This window comes from Phyllobates terribilis, unplaced genomic scaffold (genome assembly GCF_046119375.1).
Source record: "Phyllobates terribilis strain yellow unplaced genomic scaffold, ASM4611937v1 Scaffold_31__1_contigs__length_13893835, whole genome shotgun sequence".
Taxonomy (NCBI): domain Eukaryota; kingdom Metazoa; phylum Chordata; class Amphibia; order Anura; family Dendrobatidae; genus Phyllobates; species Phyllobates terribilis.
This window is the reverse complement of record NW_027362791.1, coordinates 3,966,579-3,974,964: the sequence shown is the minus strand read 5'-3', so window position 1 is coordinate 3,974,964 and position 8,386 is coordinate 3,966,579.

Sequence of the window (8,386 nt, the reverse complement as noted above, 5' to 3'; positions counted from 1 at the left end):
TACCCCCGCTGGATATATATTCTACCCACACACATTTGGAACTCTCCTGGGGTACCCTCACACATAATATTCCCTCATTTAGTGGATATTTTCACAAAAAAGTGAAATTTTCAAAAATCCAGAAAGTTGACTGAAAACGACTAAATATTAAAGGACTCATGGAGCGAATCGCTCTGGAACTGAAATCGGAACGCTCACTGACATTTCCCCTATCTGAAAGTCTGATAAACGCTGGAAAAATGACTAAGTCCAAAAAAAAAATATTTTCAACTTTTTTCAATTTTACCCCCGTGTGATATATATTCTACCCACACACATTTGGAACTCTCCTGGGGTACCCTCACACATATTATTCCCTCATTTAGTGGATATTTTCACAAAAAAGTGAAATTTTCAAAAATCCAGAAAATTGGCTGAAAACTACTAAATATCAAGGACTCATTGGATGAATCGCTCTGGAACTGAAATATGAACGCTCACTGACTTTTGCCCTATCTGAAAGTCTGATAAACGCCAGAAAAATGACTAAGTCCAAAAAAAAAATGTTTTCAAATTTTTTGAATTTTACCCCCGCTGGATATATATTCTACCCACACAGATGTGGAACTCTCCTGGGGTACCCTCACACATATTATTCCCTCATTTAGTGGATATTTTCACAAAAAAGTGAAATTTTCAAAAATCCAGAAAATTAGCTGAAAAAGACTAAATAACAAGGACTCATAAGGCGAATCGCTCTCTAACTGAAATCGGAACGCTCACTGACATTTCCCCTATCTGAAAGTCTGATAAACGCTGGAAAAATGACTAAGTCCAAAAAAAAAATATTTTCAACTTTTTTCAATTTTACCACCGTGGGATATATATTCTACCCACACACATTTGGAACTCTCCTGGGGTGCCCTCACACATATTATTCCCTCATTTAGTGGATATTTTCACAAAAAAGTGAAATTTTCAAAAATCCAGAAAATTAGCTGAAAAAGACTTAATAACAAGGACTCATTGGGCGAATCGCTCTGGAACTGAAAACGGAACGCTCACTGACATTTCCCCTATCTGAAAGTCTGATAAACGGCAGAAAAATGACTACGTCCCAAAAAAATTTTTTTTCAACTTTTTTGAATTTTACCCCCGCTGGATATATATTCTACCCACACACATTTGGAACTCTCCTGGGGTACCCTCACACATATTATTCCCTCATTTAGTGGATATTTTCACAAAAAAGTGAAATTTTCAAAAATCCAGAAAGTTGACTGAAAACGACTAAATATTAAAGGACTCATTGAGCGAATAGCTCTGGAACTGAAATCGGAATGCTCACTGACATTTGCCCTATCTGAAAGTCTGATAAACGCCGGAAAAATGACTAAGTCCAAAAAAAAATTTTTTTCAACTTTTTTGAATTTTACCCCCGCTGGATATATATTCTACCGACACACATTTCGAACTCTCCTGGGGTACCCTCACACATATTATTCCCTCATTTAGTGGATATTTTCACAAAAAAGTGAAATTTTCAAAAATCCAGAAAATTAGCTGAAAAAGACTAAATAACAAGGACTCATAAGGCGAATCGCTCTGGAACTGAAAACGGAACGCTCACTGACATTTCCCCTATCTGAAAGTCTGATAAACGCCGAAAAAATGACTAAGTCCAAAAAAAAAAATGTTCAACTTTTTTCAATTTTACCCCGGTGGGATATATATTCTTCCCACACACATTTGGAACTCTCCTGGGGTACCCTCACACATATTCCCTCATTTAGTAGATATTTTCACAAAAAAGTGAAATTTTCAAAAATCCAGAAAGTTGACTGAAAACGACTAAATATTAAAGGACTCATTGAGCGAATAGCTCTGGAACTGAAATCGGAACGCTCACTGACATTTGCCCTATCTGAAAGTCTGATAAACGCCAGAAAAATGACAGTCCAAAAAAAATATATTTTCAACTTTTTTCAATTTTACCCCCGTGGGATATATATTCTACCCACACACATTTGGAACTCTCCTGGGGTACCCTCACACATATTATTCCCTCATTTAGTGGATATTTTCACAAAAAAGTGATATTTTCAAAAATCCAGAAAATTGGCTGAAAACTACTAAATATCAAGGACTCATTGGATGAATCGCTCTGGCACTGAAATATGAACGCTCACTGACTTTTGCCCTATCTGAAAGTCTGATAAACGCCAGAAAAATGACTAAGTCCCCAAAAAAAATTTTTTCAACTTTTTTCAATTTTACCCCAGTAGGATATATATTCTACCCACACACATTTGGAACTCTCCTGGGGTACCCTCACACATATTATTCCCTCATTTAGTGGATATTTTCACAAAAAAGTGAAATTTTCAAAAATCCAGAAAATTAGCTGAAAAAGACTAAATAACAAGGACTCATAAGGCGAATCGCTCTGGAACTGAAATCGGAACGCTCACTGACATTTTCCCTATCTCAAAGTCTGATAAACGCCAGAAAAATGACAGTCCAAAAAAAAAATATTTTCAACTTTTTTCAATTTTACCCCCGTGGGATATATATTCTACCCACACACATTTGGAACTCTCCTGGGGTACCCTCACACATATTATTCCCTCATTTAGTGGATATTTTCACAAAAAAGTGAAATTTTCAAAAATACAGAAAATTAGCTGAAAAAGACTAAATAACAAGGACTCATTGGGCGAATCGCTCTGGAACTGAAATCGGAATGCTCACTGACATTTCCCCTATCTGAAAGTCTGATAAACGGCAGAAAAATGACTAAGTCCAAAAAAAAATTTTTTTCAACTTTTTTGAATTTTACCCCTGCTGGATATATATTCTACCCACACACATTTGGAACTCTCCTGGGGTACCCTCACACATATTATTCCCTCATTTAGTGGATATTTTCACAAAAAAGTGAAATTTTCAAAAATCCAGAAAGTTGACTGAAAACGACAAAATATTACAGGACTCATGGAGCGAATCGCTCTGGAACTGAAATCGGAACGCTCACTGACATTTGCCCTATCTGAAAGTCTGATAAACGCTGGAAAAATGACTAAGTCCAAAAAAAAAAAATTTTCAACTTTTTTCAATTTTACCCCCGTGGGATATATATTCTACCCACACACATTTGGAACTCTCCTGGGGTACCCTCACACATATTATTCCCTCATTTAGTGGATATTTTCACAAAAAAGTGAAATTTTCAAAAATCCAGAAAATTAGCTGAAAAAGACTAAATAACAAGGACTCATAAGGCGAATCGCTCTGGAACTGAAATCGGAACGCTCACTGACATTTCCCCTATCTGAAAGTCTGATAAACGCCGGAAAAATGACTAAGTCCAAAAAAAAAAATGTTCAACTTTTTTCAATTTTACCCCCGTGGGATATATATTCTTCCCACACACATTTGGAACTCTCCTGGGGTACCCTCACACATATTCCCTCATTTAGTAGATATTTTCACAAAAAAGTGAAATTTTCAAAAATCCAGAAAGTTGACTGAAAACGACTAAATATTAAAGGACTCATTGAGCGAATAGCTCTGGAACTGAAATCGGAACGCTCACTGACATTTGCCCTATCTGAAAGTCTGATAAACGCCGGAAAAATGACTAAGTCCAAAAAAAAAATATTTTCAACTTTTTTCAATTTTACCCCCGTGGGATATACATTCTACCCACACACATTTGGAACTCTCCTGGGGTACCCTCACACATATTATTCCCTCATTTAGTGGATATTTTCACAAAAAAGTGAAATTTTCAAAAATCCAGAAAATTAGCTGAAAAAGACTTAATAACAAGGACTCATTGGGCGAATCGCTCTGGAACTGAAATCGAAACGCTCACTGACATTTCTCCTATCTGAAAGTCTGATAAACGGCAGAAAAATGACTAAGTCCAAAAAAAATTTTTTTTCAACTTTTTTGAATTTTACCCCCGCTGGATATATATTCTACCCACACACATTTGGAACTCTCCTGGGGTACCCTCACACATATTATTCCCTCATTTAGTGGATATTTTCACAAAAAAGTGAAATTTTCAAAAATCCAGAAAGTTGACTGAAAACGACAAAATATTAAAGGACTCATTGAGCGAATAGCTCTGGAACTGAAATCGGAACGCTCACTGACATTTGCACTATCTGAAAGTCTGATAAACGCTGGAAAAATGACTAAGTCCAAAAAAAAAATATTTTCAACTTTTTTCAATTTTACCCCCGTGGGATATATATTCTACCCACACACATTTGGAACTCTCCTGGGGTACCCTCACACATATTATTCCCTCATTTAGTGGATATTTTCACAAAAAAGTGAAATTTTCAAAAATCCAGAAAATTAGCTGAAAAAGACTTAATAACAAGGACTCATTGGTCGAATCGCTCTGGAACTGAAATCGGAACGCTCACTGACATTTCCCCTATCTGAAAGTCTGATAAACGGCAGAAAAATGACTAAGTCCAAAAAAAATTTTTTTTCAACTTTTTTGAATTTTACCCCCGCTGGATATATATTCTACCCACACACATTTGGAACTCTCCTGGGGTACCCTCACACATATTATTCCCTCATTTAGTGGATATTTTCACAAAAAAGTGAAATTTTCAAAAATCCAGAAAATTAGCTGAAAAAGACTAAATAACAAGGACTCATAAGGCGAATCGCTCTGGAACTGAAGTCGGAACGCTCACTGACATTTCCCCTATCTGAAAGTCTGATAAACGCTGGAAAAATGACTAAGTCCAAAAAAAAAAATGTTCAACTTTTTTCAATTTTAACCCCGTGGGATATATATTCTTCCCACACACATTTGGAACTCTCCTTCGGTACCCTCACACATATTATTCCCTCATTTAGTGGATATTTTCACAAAAAAAGTGAAATTTTCAAAAATCCAGAAAGTTGACTGAAAACGACTAAATATTAAAGGACTCATTGAGCGAATCGCTCTGGAACTGAAATCAGAACGCTCACTGACATTTGCCCTATCTGAAAGTCTGATAAACGCTGGAAAAATGACTAAGTCCAAAAAAAAAATATTTTCAACTTTTTTCAATTTTACCCCCGTGGGATACATATTCTACCCACACACATTTGGAACTCTCCTGGGGTACCCTCACACATATTATTCCCTCATTTAGTGGATATTTTCACAAAAAAGTGAAATTTTCAAAAATCCAGAAAGTTGACTGAAAACGACTAATTATTAAAGGACTCATTGGGCGAATCGCTCTGGAACTGAAATCGGAACGCTCACTGACATTTGCCCTATCTGAAAGTCTGATAAACGCCGGAAAAATGACTAAGTCCAAAAAAAAAATGTTTTCAAATTTTTTGAATTTTACCCCCGCTGGATATATATTCTACCCACACACATTTGGAACTCTCCTGGAGTGCCCTCACACATATTATTCCCTCATTTAGTGGATATTTTCACAAAAAAGTGAAATTTTCAAAAATCCAGAAAATTAGCTGAAAAAGACTTAATAACAAGGACTCATTGGGCGAATCGCTCTGGAACTGAAATCGGAACGCTCACTGACATTTCCCCTATCTGAAAGTCTGATAAACGGCAGAAAAATGACTACGTCCCAAAAAATTTTTTTTCAACTTTTTTGAATTTTACCCCCGCTGGATATATATTCTACCCACACACATTTGGAACTCTCCTGGGGTACCCTCACACATATTATTCCCTCATTTAGTGGATATTTTCACAAAAAAGTGAAATTTTCAAAAATCCAGAAAGTTGACTGAAAACGACTAAATATTAAAGGACTCATTGAGCGAATAGCTCTGGAACTGAAATCGGAATGCTCACTGACATTTGCCCTATCTGAAAGTCTGATAAACGCCGGAAAAATGACTACGTCCCAAAAAAAATTTTTTTCAACTTTTTTGAATTTTACCCCCGCTGGATATATATTCTACCGACACACATTTGGAACTCTCCTGGGGTACCCTCACACATATTATTCCCTCATTTAGTGGATATTTTCACAAAAAAGTGAAATTTTCAAAAATCCAGAAAATTAGCTGAAAAAGACTAAATAACAAGGACTCATAAGGCGAATCGCTCTGGAACTGAAATCGGAACGCTCACTGACATTTCCCCTATCTGAAAGTCTGATAAACGCCGAAAAAATGACTAAGTCCAAAAAAAAAAATGTTCAACTTTTTTGAATTTTTCCCCGGTGGGATATATATTCTTCCCACACACATTTGGAACTCTCCTGGGGTACCCTCACACATATTCCCTCATTTAGTAGATATTTTCACAAAAAAGTGAAATTTTCAAAAATCCAGAAAGTTGACTGAAAACGACTAAATATTAAAGGACTCATTGAGCAAATAGCTCTGGAACTGAAATCGGAACGCTCACTGACATTTGCCCTATCTGAAAGTCTGATAAACGCTGGAAAAATGACTAAGTCCAAAAAAAATTTTTTTTCAACTTTTTTGAATTTTACCCCCGCTGGATATATATTCTACCCACACACATTTGGAACTCTCCTGGGGTACCCTCACACATATTATTCCCTCATTTAGTGGATATTTTCACAAAAAAGTGAAATTTTCAAAAATCCAGAAAGTTGACTGAAAACGACTAAATATTAAAGGACTCATGGAGCGAATCGCTCTGGAACTGAAATCGGAACGCTCACTGACATTTGCCCTATCTGAAAGTCTGATAAACGGCAGAAAAATGACTAAGTCCAAAAAAAAAATATTTTCAACTTTTTTCAATTTTACCCCCGTGGGATATATATTCTACCCACACACATTTGGAACTCTCCTGGGGTACCCTCACACATATTATTCCCTCATTTAGTGGATATTTTCACAAAAAAGTGAAATTTTCAAAAATCCAAAAAATTAGCTGAAAAAGACTAAATAACAAGGACTCATTGGGCGAATCGCTCTGGAACTGAAATCGGAATGCTCACTGACATTTCCCCTATCTGAAAGTCTGATAAACGGCAGAAAAATGACTAAGTCCAAAAAAAAAATGTTTTCAAATTTTTGGAATTTTACCCCCGCTGGATATATATTCTACCCACACAGATGTGGAACTCTCCTGGGGTACCCTCACACATATTATTCCCTCATTTAGTGGATATTTTCACAAAAAAGTGAAATTTTCAAAAATCCAGAAAATTAGCTGAAAAAGACTAAATAACAAGGACTCATAAGGCGAATCGCTCTCTAACTGAAATCGGAACGCTCACTGACATTTCCCCTATCTGAAAGTCTGATAAACGCTGGAAAAATGACTAAGTCCAAAAAAAAAATATTTTCAACTTTTTTCAATTTTACCCCCGTGGGATATATATTCTACCCACACACATTTGGAACTCTCCTGGGGTGCCCTCACACATATTATTCCCTCATTTAGTGGATATTTTCACAAAAAAGTGAAATTTTCAAAAATCCAGAAAATTAGATGAAAAAGACTTAATAACAAGGACTCATTGGGCGAATCGCTCTGGAACTGAAATCGGAACGCTCACTGACATTTCCCCTATCTGAAAGTCTGATAAACGGCAGAAAAATGACTACGTCCCAAAAAATTTTTTTTCAACTTTTTTGAATTTTACCCCCGCTGGATATATATTCTACCCACACACATTTGGAACTCTCCTGGGGTACCCTCACGCATATTATTCCCTCATTTAGTGGATATTTTCACAAAAAAGTGAAATTTTCAAAAATCCAGAAAGTTGACTGAAAACGACTAAACATTAAAGGACTCATTGAGCGAATAGCTCTGGAACTGAAATCGGAATGCTCACTGACATTTGCCCTATCTGAAAGTCTGATAAACGCCGGAAAAATGACTACGTCCCAAAAAAAATTTTTTTCAACTTTTTTGAATTTTACCCCCGCTGGATATATATTCTACCGACACACATTTGGAACTCTCCTGGGGTACCCTCACACATATTATTCCCTCATTTAGTGGATATTTTCACAAAAAAGTGAAATTTTCAAAAATCCAGAAAATTAGCTGAAAAAGACTAAATAACAAGGACTCATAAGGCGAATCGCTCTGGAACTGAAATCGGAACGCTCACTGACATTTCCCCTATCTGAAAGTCTGATAAACGCCGAAAAAATGACTAAGTCCAAAAAAAAAAATGTTCAACTTTTTTGAATTTTACCCCGGTGGGATATATATTCTTCCCACACACATTTGGAACTCTCCTGGGGTACCCTCACACATATTCCCTCATTTAGTAGATATTTTCACAAAAAAGTGAAATTTTCAAAAATCCAGAAAGTTGACTGAAAACGACTAAATATTAAAGGACTCATTGAGCGAATAGCTCTGGAACTGAAATCGGAACGCTCACTGACATTTGCCCTATCTGAA